Source organism: Lactuca virosa, chromosome 2 (assembly GCF_052849685.1).
Source record: "Lactuca virosa cultivar CGN04683 chromosome 2, Lactuca_virosa_CGN04683_v6, whole genome shotgun sequence".
Lineage (NCBI taxonomy): Eukaryota > Viridiplantae > Streptophyta > Magnoliopsida > Asterales > Asteraceae > Lactuca > Lactuca virosa.
Genome location: NC_136427.1, coordinates 248,951,340 through 248,974,074, shown reverse-complemented (window position 1 = coordinate 248,974,074; position 22,735 = coordinate 248,951,340).

Genomic DNA, 22,735 nt, shown 5'->3' with positions numbered 1-22,735 from the left:
TTCCTCGCTGAAAAAAATTGCTGGTTTTTTAATATAAACCAGCGTTTCTTGAGAGCTCCAAAAGCCCGCTCGACATCCTTCCTAGCTCTTTCTTGAGCTTTCTTGAATTTTTTCCGACGAGTATCATTCGGACACGTAAACGATTTAACAAAAACTGCATACTCAGGATAGATCTCGTCAACTAGATAATAACCATATTTATATGGTGTTCCATGCAATTGGAAAGAAAAATCTGGTGCAGATTCGTCGTATATGTTGTTAAATATAGGTGAACGATTAAGAACGTTAATGTCGTTAAGGGATTCAGGAGAACCAAAAAAAGCATGTCAAATACAATGATCCTGTGATGTCACCGCTTCAAGTATGACCATTGGATGTCCATGATCACGTCGGGTAAATTGACCATGGTGTGAGGTAGGACAATTTTCCCATGCCCAATGTAGACAATCTAAACTTCCTAACATTAAAGAAAAGCCATGTACGCTACCATGATGATATTGCAATTTCATGATTTCATTGCGTGTACGCTTACATAAATATTTTGGACCATAAAATTGAATAATAGTTTTGCAAAAAATAGTGTAGACTATCTCGTGCAGTCCTAGTTGACATCCTAAAACTCTCGTCCAACGCATCGGGAGGGATGTCATATGCTAATTGACGAAGTGCAGTTGTGTATTTTTGTAAAGGGTGAAACCGGGTGTACCTCTAGCATCAGGACGTTGCTCGAAAAAATCACACTCTCTCGGTAGATCTTCGACTATACGTTCGTACAAAGGTTTGAACATTCTGAAGCGCCTTCTGAAGTAGTATCCTTGAAAATTGGCATTTTCTTGAAAGTAGTCTTGTATCAAACGTTGGTTTGCATCTTCACGATTTCTACAAATAAATCTTTGGGTTCTCCATTCAACACTACCAGATACGCTACTGCATGCTGCTTCATACGTTTGTTCTGCAAATTTAGCAGCAACGACAAAAACCTCGAACATAACATCAAATTCTTCAGAAGAATCGGACGAAGACATTTTGTTGATTTTTTTGAGAGGTAATGTAGTAGAAAGATAAAAAAAAATGTGAAGGGTTGAAAGGTTTATATAGAAGTTAAAGGTTAAAAGGAAAAAGAAAAAAAATTAAAAAATCAACTTATGACTGTTTGCAACGGTCAAAAGGTGTGACCAATCACAAACGTCCGAGAAGTGCTCCCTCCCACAGCCGCACTGCGGCCTCAGCCGCACCCATACCGCACCCAGGGGCGGTGTTTGCGCATACGTGGCATAGACTGCGGCCTCAGCCACAGCCCACTCCGTCGGGCCTTATAAAGTAAATAGTAAAATTGGTCTCCGTGCTTTATCAAAAAACACAGTACAGTTTGAATATAGTTTTTTTTGTCACATGGTTACTTAAAAATTAAAAATATTATGTAGATTTGTTCCCTAAAAAATTTGAATATATTTAATAGACTATTTTTTCCTCATGATTTTATATTTTTATTTTATTTTATTTATTTAAATATTTTTATAATTAAAAAATAAAAAAAACAAATAAAACTCCTAATAATCTACCACACCAAACCCTTTCTCTTTTAATATACCAACTCCATTTTCTATTCGTCTCTTCTCTTTCCTACTGGAGCACTACTGCCAATGGTTACTACCGGCCACATCTCACTAGATTTGCCTCTATCTAGATCCATTGTCGTCCACCTCCATCCAGATCCACCACCGCTTACCTCCATACAAAGCATATCTCTACCTCTGACAAACTTTCTCTCTTCCTCCGACAAACTAGATAAGATGAAAACATACCTGATGGTGACGCTAGGGTTCTGTGACAACCCGAAACTTCTACCTTGTACATTTAGTCAACTTTATCAATGTTAAGCTTGTTTTATTGACTTCTTGCACTGTTTAGAGTCTGTTTGAGCGTTCTAAGCTTAGTACATCAAGGGACCAAGTGTTAGAATGGGTCAACTAAAGTTCCAAACCATCAATCAAGCCATAAACCCTCAAGTGAAGAGTTTACGGCCAGGACCCATGAGTTTACGGTCGTAAACTCATGGTGGCCGTAAACCCATGCTGGTCGTAAACTCTGATGGCCGTAAACTCCACCTATAAGTAGGATGTTTGGTTCATTTTCTGCACTCTTTCCTTTCTAAGGTTTGGAACTCGAAAACTCTCTCAAGAAATCATAGGATTTTGCTTCAAAAACTCTCATAATGTAAGTAAATCCTTCCATCTAAGTGTTAATACTTCTCTTCTCCATGAATCATCATTGATTTCATCCATGGATTTCATCTTTGAGTCTAGATCTTCGAAGATTCTCAAGAACATCAAGAACACTTAGGTGTTTTGGGCTGAAAACACCCTTTCTTGCCTTCAAATCGTAAGTATGACTTCCTTATACTTGATATCTAGTATGAAACCATGATTAGCACCTTGATTTCATCTAAGAACACTGTTCAAAGTGAGTTTACGGCCAATAGCATCTCCCTTGGCCGTAAACCCTTATTAGAGGTGCAAATGGGGTCGTAACGCTTCCTAAGGCTTGGACTTAAGGCTAGAACACTTCCTTGTGGACTGTAAGACCTTAAAAACACCCTTTCGAGCACAAATCATCATGATTTTACGGCCGTAAACTCTTGTGGCCGTGAACTCATGGCTGTAAACTCTTGTGGCCGTGAACACCTGGCCGTAAACCCTGGTGGCCGTGAACACCTGGCCGTAAACACAATGGGGTGGCCTTAAACTCCTTAGATGCAATCCTTTGTGGTTATAACACTTCTGTATGAGTGTTTCCTAGCCCCTAAGGTGTTTCACTCACTTGATTAGTTGTGTAAACACTAATTATATTCATTTGTGTCCTTGTATGCTTATTAGGATCTGTGTGTGTGCTCAAGTTTCCACTTGGCATCTAGCATCCTATAACACTCTTTCATCCAACCTACTCACTGCAGGTGAGTTCATACCCCTATATTTTCCGTGTTTTTAACATTTTCAGGGGGGAATACAAGCAAAATCATAAGGAAACTTGTGCTCAAAATATGTTATTTTGTTAAAATAATTATATTTTCAGTATGCTTCTAACAAGGAAAACAGTTTTACCAACCGATTAAGAAATCAACACGTAGAAACAATTTTCCAAACTAGGGTAATGAACTTGAGAATCATGCAGTAAAATGTATTATTGTATAAAGGATTCATGCAAATCATAAACAGGATTTTCAGTATTATTACTTGTAAATTTGTTAGTCTAAGATTGGAGACACGTCCTTGGTAACACTCCCACAGAATCAGAGTGTAGGACTAGCACTTATGACCAGAATCTCTTGTAGGGAGAGCGTGACTGTTGTGTATAGATCTATACGGGACTGACTATCCCGCACCTCGTTGCTAGCTACAGTGGGACCGGCAGGTCTATGGGTGACAAAGTCATAAAGGATATTGGCCCTCATACGTGTCATATCAAGTTAATGCATGGTTATAAAACTCACAATCTAGATAGCAGAGATTTACTTTTGTAATAATGAATCAAGTGAACTAACCTCAAAGTAATAACCGATAGATTACTGGAGGGTATTAATAATAATATCTTCAGGACTTAGGTCATCACGGTTTTCTTTTATTTAGTTTTTAAGACTAATATACCTCTCTGGGTGTAACCAGGGTTTTTAAAAGAAAACTGCTTTTATCGACACGAGTATGGTAGATACATGCAAACCTCAGTTTAAAACGGATAATCAACCATCAACCTTTATGGAAAATATAGGATTTTCCCGGGATAAACCGGTTATTCAAAACGGATTGTTCATCATGTAACCAACGGATATTCATATTCATTCCATGACTCTTTGGATTGTACATACTTTGTACGAACATGGGAGTCATGGAAGGAATGGGTTTTTCAAATACGCTTTTCATAAGAAAATATAGGATTTTCTTGAGGAACACTTTTTAAAAGGATTTCAAGAACACTTTTCCACCAAAACTAAATGCTTATGAACTCACCAGCTTTATACTGATACTCTTCAAACTGCTTGTATTCTCAGGAAATCAGTAGACAGGTACTTGCTGGATTTTTGAGAAGCTGGAGCAATAAGATTTTTATGTTTATACTTTACAAAGCTATTTGATGTAATTCAAACAAGTTTCAGACAAAGTTCCAAACTGATGTAAACATTTTTATTTAAGTATTCACTGTAATGGTTGTGTTGCTATGATTGCTATTATTCATTGGTTGTGATGCTACACATGACGTCCTCCACCCCTGAACGTTTCCTCCATTCTGGTTTTGGGGTGTGACAGATTGGTATCAGAGCCCTTGTTTATAGCGAACTAGTATACCGAACCTTACGTGGTATACAACTATAAACACTAAGGGGCCTAAGTGCTCTACACTAAAAGTATACTTTCAAAAATATAAGTATTTTTATAAAAAGTATACGAGCATGCATACATAACAGAATTCGTGTCATTAGCAGATCAAAACAAAAAGTATTTTGGATGTTGGAACGCTGCGGTTAAACCTGGGCAGTTATGTAATCATGTCTAGGGTCAATATAGCCTGATCAACTATATTCATTCGAGACATGACCAACATGTGCTTGGGAGTGACTGTGGTGTTACAGCAGGCCTAAAACTTACCAAAAACATCCCACATAAAATACTATAGGAGTATTTTAGCTAGAGCCAAATTCAATATATAGATTCATTCCAAGTGTTGCTACCTCTTCCTTCTTAAGCGTTAACTTACTTGTGTTAGTAACCTTTCTGTGCTTATCGCTTGGTAGAACACTTTTGTTATCAGGATGAGATATATCTTGTTTCATATATCTTGAGGACTTACCATCCTCTTCTTCCTGATTGTTTCTAGAGAAAGATGCCTCCCCGACCAAGACCCATCAGAAGAAACGACAACACTCCGCCACCACCACCACCTCCTCAGTTCGACCCCGTCATGTTTCAGGCAGCAGTTACAGCCGTCGTGACTGCAGCAATGGCACAAGTGAATGATGGTGGGGCTGGAGGTGGAACCGACCCACAAAGACAAGATGGAAGTCAGGGACATCAAAAGGAGTGTTCCTACAAGGACTTCATGACTGCAAAACCCAAGTTCTTCGACGGGAATGGAGGTGTCATCGCTCTGACTCGATGGTTCGAGAAGATCGAATCCATCTTCGAAATTTGCGCCTGTTCCGAAGCCAACAAGGTGAAGTTCGCCGCCTACACTTTCACCGACAGAGCTTTGACCTGGTGGAATGGTCGAGTCAAAACCCTAACCCTGCCGGTGGCTAATGCCATTGGTTGGGAAAGACTGAAGGAACTCATGCTTGCGGAATACTGCCCGAGGGGTGAAATGCAAAAGTTGGAGCACGAACTCTGGAATTTGAAAATGAAGGGTTCCGACATCGCTGCCTACACCGCTAGATTCTGTGATCTGGCTCTTCTCTGTCCGGGAATGGTCACCCCGGAAAGCAAGAAAATCGAGAGGTACATTTGGGGACTGACGCAACCAACCAAAGGGAATGTATTGGCTGCTAGACCGACTACATTCGAAAGCGCCAAGGATCTGGCACAGACTTTGATCGATCATGGAATTGATTTGGATGAGGTGGCAGTTGTCTCCGAACCACAAAAGGAAAGCGGTGGGAAGAAGAAGAAGTTTGGTAACAAACGGAAGGGTCAGTCTTCGCAGGAGCCCTCCAAGAAACAACAAATAGTGGCGGTCCACGCTGCTACTACTTCTACTACTACTCCTGTTGCAGTCCCCGTGACTCCAACAAACCCCACTCGCTATGCTGGAAAACTACCTTTGTGCAACAAGTGCAACTACCATCATCAGGGACAGTTTCGGGAGATGTCGTGCACCAGTTGTGGCAAGAAGGGACACACAACCCGATTCTGTAAAGGACCAGTCCAACCAACCAATCAGGCTCCTGGGGCAGGTGCTGGTCAAGCCTGTTATGGCTGTGGAGAGGTTGGGCACTTCAAGAGAGATTGTCCCAAGGCAACCGCAAGTGGCAATGCAGGAAGGGTGCTGGCAATGGGCCAGGAGGAAGCGGTCGCTGATCCTACCGTTGTTACGGGTACGTTTCTCCTTGACATCTCTTATGCATGCATTCTTTTCGATTCTGGTGCGGAAAGGAGTTTTGTTAGTCATGCATTCAAACACCTAATCAAATGTAAATCCCAACCTCTAACTGAAACATTCACCGTCGAGATGGCTAACGGAAAGAAAGAGAGCACGAACGACATATTCAAAGGCTGTACTCTTACCTTAGATAATCATTCCTTTTCCATTGACCTTATGCATGTCTCCATTAAGAGTTTCGATGTCATTATCGGTATGGATTGGTTAAGCCCCAATCGTGCTGATATCCTTTGCTTCGAAAAAGCCATCCGTCTCAATCTTCCCTCTGGTGAAACCCTCCTGATTTAAACTCAGTTCGAACCTCCGTTTCATCTTGTGCATCAAAGCTCAGAAGTACCCGCGGAAGGAATGTCATGCGTTTCTAGCTCATGTTGTTGATGAAACACAAAAGGGTAAAGACCTCGAGAGCATCCCCGAAGTCTGCAACTTTCCTGATGTCTTCCCTGAAGATCTCCCAGGAATTCCTCCTAAGCGTCAAGTCGAGTTCCGTATCGACTTGATCCCCGGAGCTACTCTTGTAGCTAAGTCTCCTTACCATTTAGTGCCAGCGGAGATGCAAGAGTTATCCAGCCAGCTCAATGAGCTGATCAGCAAAGGGTTTATAAGGCCGAGTTCCTCACCCTGGGGAGCTCCGATCTTATTCGTGAAAAAGAAAGATGGATCCTTTCGGATGTGCATTGACTACCGAGAACTGAACAAGCTGACCATCAAGAACCGATATCCCTTACCCAGAATCGATGATCTCTTCGACCAACTTCAGGGAGCCAGTCATTTCTCAAAGATAGATCTAAGATCAGGGTACCATGAGTTGCGAGTTCACGAGAATGATGTGCCCAAGACAGCATTCCGAACTCGCTATGGACACTGCGAATTTGTAGTAATGCCCTTTGGTCTGACCAACGCACTGGCAGTATTCATGGACTTGATGAATCGAGTGTGCCGCCCTTTCTTAGACAAGTTTGTGATTGTGTTCATCGACGATATACTTGTCTATTCGCGGAGTGAGGATGACCATAAATAACACTTAAGGCAGGTGTTGGAAACATTAAGGGCAGAAAAGCTATACGCGAAATTTTCGAAGTGCGAATTCTTCAGGAAGGTAAATTTCCTTAGACACGTGATTAGAAAGGAAGGAATACACGTGGACCCTTCAAAGATCAAAGCGATAGAGAATTGGTCTGCACCAAAGACACCCACAGAAATCCAGTAATTCTTGGGTCTCGCGGGCTATTATCACAGGTTCATCCAGAACTTCTCCAGAATCGCTAAGCCTTTAACTACCCTGACACAAAAAGGTGTAACCTTTAGTTGGGGAGTCAAGGAAGACACTGCGTTTCAAACATTGAAGCAGGCCCTGTACAGCGCGCCTGTCTTGTCCCTGCCCGAAGGGACAGAAGACTTCGTTGTCTACTGTGATGCATCCAATCAGGGCCTAGGCTGTGTGCTCATGCAACGAGGAAAGGTTATCGCCTATGCCTCGAGGCAGTTGAAAACACACGAAGTCAATTACACAACTCACGATTTAGAGTTGGGAGCAGTGGTCTTTGCGTTAAAGATCTGGAGACATTATCTCTATGGAACTAAGTGCACTATCTTCACCGACCATAAGAGCTTGCAGCATATCTTTGATCAGAAGGAGTTAAACATGAGACAGCGGCGATGGGTAGAGCTACTCAGTGACTACGAGCGCGAAATTCGTTACCATCCCGGAAAGGCCAATGTGGTAGCAGATGCCCTCAGCCGAAAGGAGAATTCAGGGCGTAGGGTGAAGGCACTAACAATGTCCATCCATTCCCACCTGTCCGCGAAGATCAGAGAGGCTCAGCTGGAAGCCTTAAAACCCGAGATCATGGCAGATGAAGCCTTGCGGGGAATGGAAAAGAACTTAGAGGTCAAGGGAGACGGAGTGTACTATTTTATGAACCGGATCTGGATCCTGAAGTATGGCAGGTACAGAGAGGTTGTCATGAATGAGGCTCACAATACTAAATACTCCGGTCACCCAGGTTCGGATAAGATGTATCTGGATCTCAAACAACTCTACTGGTGGCCGAACATGAAAGCAGAAATTGCAACCTTCGTGGGCAAGTGTTTGACTTGCGCCAAGGTAAAGGTGGAATATCAAAAGCCCTCAGGTTTACTTCATCAGCCAGAGATACCTGAGTGGAAGTGGGAAAGAATAACGATGGATTTTATCACCAAGTTACCAGATCTCCGAGTGGGCACGACGCCATCTGGGTAATTGTCGATCGGTTGATGAAGTCCGCTCACTTCCTGCCAATCAAGGAAAACTTCAAGATGGAGAGACTCACACGGATATACCTTCGAGAAATAGTTCGCCTCCATGGGGTACCTGTATCCATTATCTCCGATCGAGATAGCAGGTTTACCTCAAGATTTTGGCAATCACTACAGAAGGCTCTCGGAACTCAGTTAGATATGAGCACGACTTATCATCCACAGACAGATGGACAGAGTGAGAGAACAATTTAGACATTGGAAGACATGTTGAGAGCCTGCGTCATTGACTTCGGCACGTCATGGGACACTCATCTTCCTTTGGTTGAATTTTCCTACAACAACAGCTACCATACCAGTATCAAGGTTGCGCCGTTTGAAGCCCTCTATGGCCGTAAGTGCAGATCCCCTCTCTGTTGGGCAGAGGTGGGTGACACACAGCTAGCCAGGGGTCAAGTCCCCGACAGTACTCTCACTGGTCCTGAGATCATCCGAGAGACAACTGAGAAGATTGTACAAATCCGAGAACGACTGAAAGCCTCACAAGATAGACAAAAGAGCTACGCCGATAAGAGACGAAAACCCTTGGAATTCCATGTTGGTGACCGCATCCTTCTGAAGGTCTCACCCTGGAAAGGCATGATACGTTTCGGAAAACATGGAAAGCTAAACCCAAGGTACATTGGACCCTTTGAGATCCTTGCTAGGATCGGTCCCGTAGCATACAAACTCCAGTTACCTCGAGAGCTCAACAAAGTCCATCCAGTCTTCCACGTGTCAAATCTGAAGAAGTGTCTGTCCGACGAGACACTTGTGATTCCTCTCGAGGAGATCGAATTAGACGAGGGATTACACTTCGTGGAAGAACCTGTCGAAATCATGGACCAGGAAGTCAAACGAACGAAACAGAGTCGCATCCCGATAGTGAAGGTTCCCTGGAACGCCAAGCGAGATCCTGAATTCACTTGGGAGCGCGAGGATTCAATGAAGCAGAAGTACCCCCATCTCTTTCCAAATTCATGATTGTACTCTATCCTTGAATTTCGGGAAGAAATTCCCTCTAACGGGGGGATAATGTGACAACCCGGAACTTCTACCTTGTACATTTAGTCAACTTTATCAATGCTAAGCTTGTTTTATTGACTTCTTGCACTGTTTAGAGTCTGTTTGAGCGTTCTAAGCTTAGTACATCAAGGGACCAAGTGTTAGAATGGGTCAACTAAAGTTCCAAACCATCAATCAAGCCATAAACCCTCAAGTGAGGAGTTTAAGGCCAGGACCCATGAGTTTACGGCCGTAAACTCATGGTGGCCGTAAACCCATGCTGGCCGTAAACTCTGATGGCCGTAAACTCCACCTATAAGTAGGATGTTTGGTTCATTTTCTGCACTCTTTCCTTTCTAAGGTTTGGAACTCGAAAACTCTCTCAAGAAATCATAGGATTTTGCTTCAAAAACTCTCATAATGTAAGTAAATCCTTCCATCTAAGTGTTAATACTTCTCTTCTCCATGAATCATCATTGATTTCATCCATGGATTTCATCTTTGAGTCTAGATCTTCGAAGATTCTCAAGAACATCAAGAACACTTAGGTGTTTTGGGCTGAAAACACCCTTTCTTGCCTTCAAATCGTAAGTATGACTTCCTTATACTTGATATCTAGTATGAAACCATGATTAGCACCTTGATTTCATCCAAGAACACTGTTCAAAGTGAGTTTACGGCCAAGAGCATCTCCCTGGGCCGTAAACCCTTATTAGAGGTGCAAATGGGGTCGTAACTCTTCCTAAGGCTTGGACTTAAGGCTAGAACACTTCCTTGTGGACTGTAAGACCTTAAAAACACCATTTCGAGCACAAATCATCATGATTTTACGGCCGTAAACTCTTGTGGCCGTGAACTCATGGCCGTAAACTCTTGTGGCCGTGAACACCTGGCCGTAAACCCTGGTGGCCGTGAACACCTGGCCGTAAACACAATGGGGTGGCCTTAAACTCCTTAGATGCAATCCTTTGTGGTTATAACACTTCTGTATGAGTGTTTCCTAGCCCCTAAGGTGTTTCACTCACTTGATTAGTTGTGTAAACACTAATTATATTCATTTGTGTCCTTGTATGCTTATTAGGATCTGTGTGTGTGCTCAAGTTTCCACTTAGCATCTAGCATCCTATAACACTCTTTCATCCAACCTACTCACTGCAGGTGAGTTCATACCCCTACATTTTCCATGTTTTTAACGTTTTCAGGGGGTAATACAAGCAAAATCATAAGGAAACTTGTGCTCAAAATATGTTATTTTGTTAAAATAATTATATTTTCAGTATGCTTTTAACAAGGAAAACAGTTTTACCAACCGATTAAGAAATCAACACTTAGAAATAATTTTCCAAACTAGGGTAATGAACTTGTGAATCATGCAGTAAAATGTATTATTGTATAAAAGATTCATGCAAATCATAAACAGGATTTTCAGTATTATTACTTGTAAATTTGTTAGTCTAAGATTGGAGACACGTCCTTGGTAACAGTCCCATAGAATCAGAGTGTAGGACTAGCACTTATGACCAGAATCTCTTGTAGGGAGAGTGTGACTGTTGTGTATAGATCTATACGAGACTGACTATCCCGCACCTCGATGCTAGCTACAGTGGGACCGGCAGGTCTATGGGTGACAAAGTCATAAAGGATACTGGCCCCCATACGTGCCATATCAAGTTAATGCATGGTTATAAAACTCACAATCTAGATAGCATAGATTTACTTTTGTAATAATGAATCAAGTGAACTAACCGCAAAGTAATAACCGATAGATTACTGGAGGGTATTAATAATAATATCTTCAGGACTTAGTTCATCACGGTTTTCTTTTATTTAGTTTTTAAGACTAATATACCTCTCTGGGTGTAACCAGAGTTTTTAAAAGAAAACTGCTTTTATCGACACGAGTATGGTAGATACTTGCAAACCTCAGTTTAAAATGGATAATCAACCATCAACCTTTAGGGAAAATATAGGATTTTCCCGGATAAACCGGTTATTCAAAACGGATTGTTCATCATGTAACCAATGGATATTCATATTCATTCCACGACTCTTTGGATTGTACATACTTTGTATGAACATGGGAGTCATGGAAGGAATGGGTTTTTCAAATACGCTTTTCATAAGAAAATATAGGATTTTCTTGAGGAACACTTTTCAAAAGGATTTCAAGAACACTTTTCCACCAAAACTAAATGCTTATGAACTCACCAGCTTTATACTGATACTCTTCAAACTGCTTGTATTCTCAGGAAATCAGTAGACAGGTACTTGCTGGATTTTTGAGAAGCTGGAGCAATAAGATTTTTATGTTTATACTTTACAAAGCTATTTGATGTAATTCAAACAAGTTTCAGACAAAGTTCCAAACTGATGTAAACATTTTTATTTAAGTATTCACTGTAATGGTTGTGTTGCTATGATTGCTATTATTCATTGGTTGTGATGCTACACATGACGTCCTCCACCCCTGAACGTTTCCGCCATTCTGGTTTTGGGGTGTGACAGGTTCACCTTAAGTAGATGACAACTTTGGTGGTTTCCATCGTGACAATGGTTTCTGACGAGAATGACGGTAGTTTCTAGTGAGACAGTGGTGCCCGAAGGTAGCCACCAATTGCACATGGTGTCTAGTGGTTTCTTGGAGTAAGGGTGATATAATAATGAAATGGTTGTGTTACAAATAAAGAGTTGTTGGTTGGTAGGGGTTATTATTATATTTTTACCCTTTTAATCTAAAAAATAGATAAAGAAATAAACGAATGAAAAATAAATTAATACTAGTAAAAGAGTCATTTCAAGTTCAGCCTAAATTTCCAAGGACTCATTCTGCATCGAAGTTTCAGTATTGGACCAACCATGCACAAAGAAAAAAAAGACTCAAACCGCACTTTTTGTGATACCAAATGTACCAATTTTTTAGTTTAATCTTTATTATACATTGAAAATTTTAAAAACATAAATATAATGAACTTTGTTATATTTGTTTTTATAAATAGCTAGCATCATTCGTGTTTTATTCATCAATATAGTGTTATTTTTTTTAAATGTTTTTCTATCAAAATATAAATTGTTTTATAATGATAACTTTAGTATTATTTGTGTTCTCTACTTTGAAAAAAATGAGTCATGGCTCAATAAAGAATATACATATTCAAATTGTTATAGTGTCTACAACTAGAACACGAGTTAACTTCCATAATAGCAGCAAAACCTTCCAGTGAAAATCAAATCATATCATATCATAACGATGACAAACCAGTAAATCATGATCAAAACTTGTGAAGAAATTGATGAAAAACGATGTTGTGACAACTGATTTATCTAAAACATGAGACTATTGTGAAGGTTGTTTCATATTGATGACAAACGATGTAACACCAGTTTCGGGTATATACTTCTTTTGTGTTTATGGCATTTAAGACTTAAAATATGAGATTTTGGGTGGCCACAACATGGTGGAGAAGGAACCACGACGTGGCCTCACCCGATGAGAAACACGCATATTGGTGCTCACCACGATGTGACAAGGCATTGGCCATGATGTACCAGCAGCTGAATGTAAAACCCTAATTTACAGGGTTTGTGTCCCTATTTAAGGGACGTGATGACTAAGGTTTGCTCACCCTCAACCTCCATCACTCTTTTTCGACCTAGAACAAATCCTAGCTTCCATTGTTGACATCTTGAAGCTTTTAGTGGTGTTTTGGTGACCTTGAAGAAAAAGAACGTGCTTTTAGTGCATAGATCCAATAAGCAAATCTCCTCATCATCTTCTTGCACTCATTTTAGGCTCTTGTAAGTCCATAAATCTCTATCATTTGGGAGTAATCATCTTAGATCTAGACTTGGAAGCTTGTTCTTCACGTCCTTAATGTTTTGGATGGTTGATGTAACACTCCAAAAATCATCATAAATTTAAAATTTTCAAAATCAACCATTAATCAACATTGTTTGCAAAAAGAGTCATTGTTTCAAAAGCATTATTTCAAATCATAGTTTTCCCAAGACCCAGTGACATAAAGCGGGAAACTGTGTACAATCATGAAATTGCATTCCCACGATCCTCAAAAGTACCTGAAACGATAAATTAAAAACTGTAAGTCAAAGCTTAGTGAGTTCCCCCAATGTACTAACACACATACATAAAACAGCATATACTGGGTCAACAGCTAAAAAGACTGGATTACCCCCGAGCCCACAGTAGGAGTCTGACATGCCAATCGGGCCCTCAGCTCATATCTGGATTGCTTCCGAGCCCACAATATGAGCCTAGCATGCCAATCGGGCCCTCAACTCATATCTGGATTGCTCCCCGGTTTGTTGGCTACGACACGAAGCAATACAACCTCAACCCAACACAATATGTCGACATATGTAACAGATAAACATAACACAGAACCAACAACTTTAGATAATCATACATAAAAACTAATCAGCTACCAACTAGCATAATATTATCCTAACTAGGATAAATAATCTGATGGGCCAGAATTGGTGCCTTCGACCCACAGGTACAGTGAGGAAGACTCACCTCTCAGTCGAAATGCAAGCGGAATAATCCGTTGCTCCGGAAATCGGCTAAACGATCACCTTACCAAAACCAAGGACTTAATCTCAATTAATTAGCTCAAAAGATCCAATATACACCTAGGTCAAAACTCTGGTCAAAGGTCAAGGTCAAGGTCAAGGTCAATGATTCAACTCGGTCCACTCAGTTGAGTACGAGGGGCGTACTTAGCTCCTACGTTGGGCGTATACAAGCCTTGATTGGGATCGGGCGATTGACCCTGTACTCATGGCGTACAATGGGTTACGCACGACATACGCACATAAACCCTTTTTCCTCAATAAGAGCTTAATGTATTAAGCTCCCACATCCCAATTGTAGATCCAAGGTCAAAATACCACTGAGAGTCATAAAGTTTCCAACTTTATGACTTTGCATGCCCATTAAGTGATTAATACCAACAAACTTAACTTCTTAACACATGAAGACCATTCTAGAGCATGCATAGGGAAGATCTAAGCATCAAAGCCTTATTTTTCTGACTCAAGACCCCTCATTGGGTCTGAAAGGACGACTTATTTGGGTAAGAGCATGCCATGCTCAAGAATCACCATAGTTGGGACCAAAAATTCCCTAAATGAAGAAATGAATAGATCTATAAGATAAGATGATCAAGCTAGGATCTTTTTACCTCCTGGATGTTGCTAGCAAGTAGAGAATCCCAGATCTAAGTTTCTTCCAAGCTCAAAGTCCTTCCACCACCTTCTTATTCTTCAAGAACAACACCAAAACACACAAATGAGCTCAAAATGCACTCTTCTCACTTAGGGTTATCTAGAGAGACATTCTTCAGGTGGAGGCCGATGAGGGTGAAGGTCTTGGGTCCATAAAGAGGATTATATAGGGTACAAATCCTCAACTAGGGTTTTGGGTCTAAACAACATATGCACTGCGTACCTGAGGAGTACGTCGGGCGTACGCATGCAAACCCCGCTTCCTTCATGCATGAGTACGCCATGCGTACACGTCGAATACGCACGATGTACGGAAAAAAATGCCAACCTTTTTTAAAATTTAGGGTAAAATATGTACCTTCTAGGAACGGGTGTTACAGTTGAACTCCATAAAGTTGGAAACTTTATGGATCCTTAAGGTCCCTTTATGGTTATATGTTCCAGATCTGGTGTCCAATGAAGTCCTTGGTTTCATGCATGAGCTTTCAACTTATTTCTTCCACTTTTACCTAGCTTGAAAAAGACATGCATTCGACATGCATGTTCATAAAACACATATTTTTATGATGCATTTGGGTGTATGAAAGCTCTGTGGAAAGTATGAATGAATGTCTTTATGGATTAAGAGCTTAATCAATTAGGTTGTGAAACATCCAAAAATATGGTCCCAAAAATTTGTTTTTAATAATAGATAAAATAATTATTCCAATAGCATCCAAACATTTCAAATAAAAACCAATGTATCAATTGTCATAAAATCAGAGTAAAACATCATGTGTAGAATCCCAATGGTGTGTGCGATGCAGTCATCTCGAGCTCTTCCCCTTGGAACTAGAATGCAACGCTCGTGTTTCTAGGCTAGGCATTAATATTGACTTGATAGTCTAGGTTAACCTTTGTAACTCATTTAGAATAAACGAAAAGGAATTATGTGAATATTATGTGAAAATTATGTGTTTTATGCTTAATTATTAGGGTTTAATTAATTAAAAATAAAAATGAGCGTCGAAAATAAATATTAGATAAAGCCGATATCTATTAAGAAAGTTGTAGTGGTCGTGACAAGGATTACAGATATATAAAGAATACCGAAATCCGAGTTATAACGAAGAAGTTATGACATGTCGAAGTTTCGCGACAAAACCGGCACGGTGCTGAATGACGTAAAAAGTGAGTTTTTGATAAACTACTTTTTAGCCTTAGTGATCTAAACGAAAGTCGTAGTGTTCGTTAAACCGAGAGTATTAATAAAAAGAATGCCCAAATCTGACTTCGTATGAGGAAGTTATGATTTTTCTAAGTTTCAGCTTAGCAGTAGACAGCTAAAAACTCGAATTTTAGATCGAGTGATTTTTAGCCGACACAACCTAAACGAGAATCGAAGGTCTCGTTAATAGTAGTACAACGGTAAAAAGAAAGACGAAAACGGACGTCGGATGAAGAAGTTATGAATTTTTAACGGATTTCCTGTCCCGGTCTGTTAAAAATAATAATATAAAAGTTAAAGTCAAAATTAGCCGACAAGGTCTAAACGAAAGTTGTAGAACGTAATTTTACCTACGCGTGCATATAAAGAACGTCAAAAACGGAGCTCGTATGCGAAAGTTATGGATTTTAGAAGTTTTTGCACAAAAATCGAGAAAAAATGCCAAATCCGAGAAATTTCGCATGGTGGACTTCGGCCACGTCACCTTCGCTCATAACGCTCCACGTGTCCGAAATTTGCTGAGTCACCGAAGCCAGCTGGCGAGGCGTGTCGCCTGCCCTAGCATCCGAAGTGCGGTCCAATGGGTATCCGACGCGTGCCCTTGCTTGACGTGTCCGAGCTTCGCACATAGCGCCACGACCGAACCCTCGGACCTAGACCTCGGTCCAATCAGAAGGCTACAGCAGGACCCTCGCACGTGCGACCCATGTGCCTCCTCTTTGGATCTGCTGCCACCTGGAAGCCTCTCAGCCGTCCGATCAGAAGCCTCGCCCCTATAAATAGAAGGGTGCGAGACCTCCCGGGGATAATTTGGAAATTTGTCAATTTTCACCCCTCTTTCAATATTTCGTTCATTCCAACTTCCCCCAAAGCCCCGGTATTATACCAAACACCCGAAATACGCCCCGAAGTGCCCGAGAAGCCCTAGAAATTTATCTTTTCGGTTTCGAAGCCCGACCCTCGCAGAGCCCGGTTTCTCAATAAAACTCCCGGTTTTATTAGAAACGGTCGTTTTAGGAAACGAAGTGCTGCCCAATTATCATTAAATCATGTGAGTGTGTAGTTACTTTCACCTTACACATAGATATGAAGTATTTTATATAAAATACGTGCTGTGTGAATATATATATTGTTTGTTTATTTGAGATGGATGTTGAAGGAATGATTTATACAGGTTTTTAAATAATTTAAACCGTATATGTATTTTTATCTACAAAAATATTGGGTAAAACATGGGTAGATGAAATAGTGGGTGTGTGATGAAAGGTGAGTTGGATAAATGAGATGATCAGTGATATAGATCATGAGTTGAGGGTGAGTGGTGAATTATGAGAGAATCACTTACCCAAACGTTGGCCCCCGTCATTCAGCAGAGTATGAATGACAACCATGGACTATTCTAGATGATCTGTGGAACACTAGCAGGCTCGCAACCTGTAACTGTGTGAACTATATGTTCATCAGTTGTACTCTAAAAACCCATTGACATGTATTGCAGGGGGGATTCCCGTGAATAATACTGTCGATAAATAAGAGCTATGGACTTAGAACATGTTATATAAATCCTGGCAACTATGGACTTAGTGCTTGTTGTATAAACCCCGGCGACGATGTGACTTCGTGCCTATTCCTTAGGATGAATCCTTAGGAATGAGTGATAGTTGATACTTAGGGTAAATCCTTAAGAAATAAATAAAATAATGGGGTTGGGGTAATTTGGTTGATTGTTTGATGTTTAAACATAATAAATTTATTTATTGTGGGTTGAAAACCCTATATGCTCACCAGACTCCCAAGCCTGACCCACTCAGCTTTTTATATTACAGGTAGTGGACCCCGAGCATAGTCGGATGATGATGAGTGATATTTGGATTATAGGCCAGTAGTTGTAAATAACTGTTGTAAGGCTTATAATGTCTTGTTTATGCTTTTCATCTGTATCGGAACATGACATCCCGAGGTTTTGATATGAAATGAAAATATATATTTCTTAAAGAAAGGTTTTGATAAATTTCTATCATGTTTTGTTTTGGGAACAAATTCCGCAACATCTTTTAAAAGGATTACTCTGATTTTATGTTAAAAAGCATAAAATAAATCGGTCTTTTCTGGACGAGAAATTAGGGGATGTCACATAGAAGTACCTGAAACATAAACTAAAAACCGTAAGCACAAAGTGTAGTGAGTTCCACCAAAATACCACATATCAAACATACAATAACATGTAGTGGGCCCCGCCCTGTCATCGGGCCCCGCCCGGTCATCAAGCTGAGCTCGGAGAACATATAAATTCATACACATACAATACATACAACATACAAATAGTCATCGGGCTCCGCCCGACATTGGACCTTAGTCTAAAGGCATATAAACACAGGTACATCAAAGAGTCACAAAGACAGCTAGCATTCTATCAGCATAACATAAACATGGGTCGGCATTGGTGCCTTCGACCGCTAAACCCGGTAAAACTCACCTCGAATGTCAGATGATAGCTGAATAAATCTCTGGCTCCGGAAATCAGCTCTACTCAACCCCTAAATAAAACGAAACCCCTTAAAAATCAACCTTGGTCAAAGTCAAAGTCAACGTTTCGAGTTGACTCAACTCGCCGATTTTCCCTTCAACTCACCGAGTTTCCCATCAAACAACAGAAACGCGAAAAGTAGATCCAACTCGCCGAGTTCACCCATGAACTCGTCGAGTTTCCCCTTTTTCAGCAGAGTCGGGAAATATCCATCTAACTCGCTGAGTTCACCTATGAACTCGCCGAGTTCTTCAGTCAGCAAGACCTCTTAATCCAATAAGTCACTATTCTCGAAACTAAAGCTCTCCCATTCAGATCTCAACTGAAATTACATCTAGAAGGGTAAAGTTTCCAACTTTACCCTTAAGAACCATCCTAATGGGTCTAAAACCCAAACCCTAATCTTAAGAGGTTAAGGGCTTATTCATAAATCACCAATCATCAAGACAAAGCTCATGGATACAGATCTGGACCTTAAAGGCTGAAAGGTCACGTAAAGTTTCCAACTTTACTCACATGCAAGGCTAGAAGAAGCTCAATAGAGGCCATAAGAAGGGCCTAATGGATGCATGGAGCCCTTAAGTCCATAAAGTTGGCACCTTTATGCCAAAAGAGCTCATTAATATTATGGATATGAAAGGATAACTCCTTTGGGACGTCTAGCACCCCATCAACCACTCAAACTTGGCTAAATCATGCAAACTAGTCCTAACAAGGAGATCTAAGCATATAATAAGCAAGGTTAGGACATTATACCAGGACTTTATACCAGAAAATGTTGGAAAGGGAGTAAGGAATCGAGATCAGAAAGCTCTCTCTTGAATCACCACCTTGCACCAAACTCCTCTTCCTTCAAAAGGGCTTCAAATACACCAAAATGCACTCACAATGGACTCACAACACTAAAAAATGCTCTAGAGTTTCAGGATTAGGGTTAGGACAAATGAGGTTGGAAATGAGGCTAACACTTGGGGCTTAAGGTGTTTAAATAGGGTGCAAAACCCTAAAATTAGGGTTTTTTCCCTTACCACCAACTAGTCGAGTTGAGACATCCCAACTCGTCGAGTTGGTTCATTAAATCACGCGGCCAAACAGATTCCAACACGACGAGTTTTGGCTTCCAACTCGTCAAGTTCAACAAAGCATTCAATGATTTGAAGGCAAAACACATACCAAAAAACAGGCGTTATAGGTTGGCCAGAGTAGGTACAACAAAGTTGTGGATTGGTCACCACGACAGGGTGACAGGTGGTCTTGCGACTGTTTTTCCGTGAGGCTACCACGACGAGCCTTATGCTTGGCCACAACATTGTAGCCAGTTAGAGTTGACTTTGAACGGTTTGACTTTTGGTCACGGGTTTTAAGTTATAGATTGAGGAGTTGCCTACGATTGTTTTATATGTTGGGTTTTTAGCATTACAACATTCCTATGGTGCACATGCAACCCTAATTGCTTTGGATCTAGGTTTTTCTCAAGTTATACATGCAAATCAATTATCCAAAGAAAGAACCCTAAACTAGCATACAATTTTCGGATTTCACAAATAAACTAGGGTTAGAAGAATACCTTTCTTGTTAACTAGTAGTAACAAGCAATCCTTTCCTTGATCTTGACCTTCAAGAGCTTAGTGCCTCAATTGTTGCACCTCTAATGGAGTCACAAACACCACAAGCAAAGAATGAGGAGAAAAGAGAGAGGCAGAAATCGGCTGGGGTTTCTTCTAGGAAATCAGTGGCCAATTTCATGAGATGGGGGGGGGGTCCTTTTATAGTTGAGGCTGCTAGGGTTTTCAACTAGAAACCCTAATTCCCTTGCTTAGGCCCTAAGCAACACATGGACCCCCATATGATAAGCCTTGGACGAAAACTCTATGGGCTTCCCATAGATTTTCGTCCACCCTATACCAATAGGATCCATTTGCCCAAACTACAACCATCACTGATTTACACAATCAGTCCCCGTTCTTTTAATCAGTCTCTTTTGATCACTAAATTAATTCCAAATTAATTTCTGATCAATACTAATTAAATATTATGATTTCTCAATTAATATATTATTCTTATAATATATTAATAAATCATTAATTAACCTCTTTCTCCAAAACTCATTCTGTCCAGTTGCTATGGTGAAGGCAACCTAAAAGGAACATGCTACTATCGGGTCAAGTACATACCAATTATAGTTATGGGCTTAGACACCTAATCCAACAGTATAGGTGGCTCGTAAACCAATCGTTGTTTTGTGTGAGCATTGTTGATTATCTGCTAGCTTGCGAGGTGAGTTTTCTCACTATACTTTGTACTACAGTATGTACCCTTGTATGTTAGGATGTTGATATACTACAGTGATCTATTAGAGTGGTAGATTTGTCATGATTACATGTGTTTGTTGGTTATTGTTTATGTTAAGTAGTTATATTTGTTGTGTCAAATGGTTGTGTTCGGAACTTTTGTGTACATATTTTGATTTCGAAATGGGTATGCCCATCTTCGGTTTCTTAGCTTAGTCTGTCTATATATAGCGCATTGTATTCTTTCTTTTGAATCAATCTTTGTAACCGTCCAATACTCATAGAATAGTTCTGAATTGCAAACTGTTATTTGTGCTTTGTTATTAAAGATTGAGCTTATTTCATTTCATATCATTCTTGTTAACTGAATTGTTTTAGCATTTCATATTGAATATAGAATCTATCGGTCATATTAATTGGTATCAGAGTAGGAGATAGTGTAATCAATTGTTATTCTTCTGTCGAGCAAAAAGGGTTTTCGTTTAGGTTTTTTCAAAGTTCTCTCAGATTTGTTTTTGTGTTATCTCAATCATTTCTGCAATTTGCATTCATATCTTTGCAAATTGATTGTAGATCACAGATCTGATTTCCCTATTCTTCCTTGAACTCGATTTTTGTTTACATATCTGGTTCTGTATTTAATTTTTGGTTGATATCTCTCAAAATGTCGAATGACGAACTTCATTACTTCTCATTCAATCTTCCCAGTAGTATCAGATCAACTACAAGGATTCCAATCCTTTTCCCAGAAGATTATGAAGCCTGGGCTCTTCACTTTGAGGATTACATTCTTGATTGAAACTCATGGATCTAGCATCTGGCATGCTACGACTGTGGAGACATACAAGTATTCTGGAAATAGAGAAGAATTTAAAACTCAAGCTCAGTATGATGCAATTGTTGCTGATGACACAGAAATCACAAATGATGAGAATCACAAGTTAATGTGCAATCTGAAGGCTATGTGAATCATCTGATTTGCTCTTCCTCCAGACACTTTTCGCCTTGTACATTCGTATGATACTGCCAAAGGGATTTGGGACATACTGAAGGAGTTGTACTCTGGTGATGACGATTTAGAACATTCCCTGCAGACTACCCTCCTGTCATAATTTGGGTCATTCGTACAAAAGCCAGAAGAGAATCCCGAACAGATAGTTAATAGTTTCAATCATCTGTTAAGCAGGATGCTGAAGTATAACCTTCAGAGAAAATTCATTGAATAGAAGATTACTTTCATGAATGGTCTCAGATCTGAATGGAAGTCAATTATCTCAACTGTGAAAGCTCATGAACAATTCAAAAATTACTCCCTGGCGAAACTGGTTGGGATTCTGAAATCCCATGAAGAATAAGTGACAAAGGAAGCAAAGTTGGTTTCAAGTGTTCGTTCATTGGCGTTAGGTACGAAAGGTGATAAGCAGATGAAGTCGATTGTTGATGATTCCGAATAAGACATCTCAGATGATGATCTCACAAAAGAAGAAAATATGTTAATGGTGTCCAATCCGAAGAAGTTTTTCAAAAAAGAATTTCTCTCACTTCAGAAACAAATACAAGCCGGGAAACTCAAGCTACGAGAAGCCGAGGGGAGAAAGTTACAAGAGCTTTCAGAACGATGAAGAGAAGAAGGAGAAGAAATTGTTGGGTGACTTTGGATATGATTGCAATTACTGTCATGGTAAGAATCACTTCGCAAAGGAATGCATGTTGAGGAAGCAGAACGAGAAGAAGGAAAAGGTGAAGGATGAATCTTACTATGTTAAGAAGATTGAGGAAATCTGAAAGCAGGCAACAACAAATGCAAAACCAGTGCTAATGGTTCAGGAAGACAGCGACGATGACAAGGTAGAGATGTGGTCAACAGATTCTGAAGATGATGAAGTGAGAATGCCAACTCATGGAGAATTTTTTGTGGTGAAATCAGAAGAGAGTGGATTTGCTAGAAGGTGTCTGATGATGAAGAATGTGAATTCAGAAGTGAAGGGTTATGCAACGGATGGAGGAAAAGCTACGGACAGCTGCCTTACAACGAAGTCA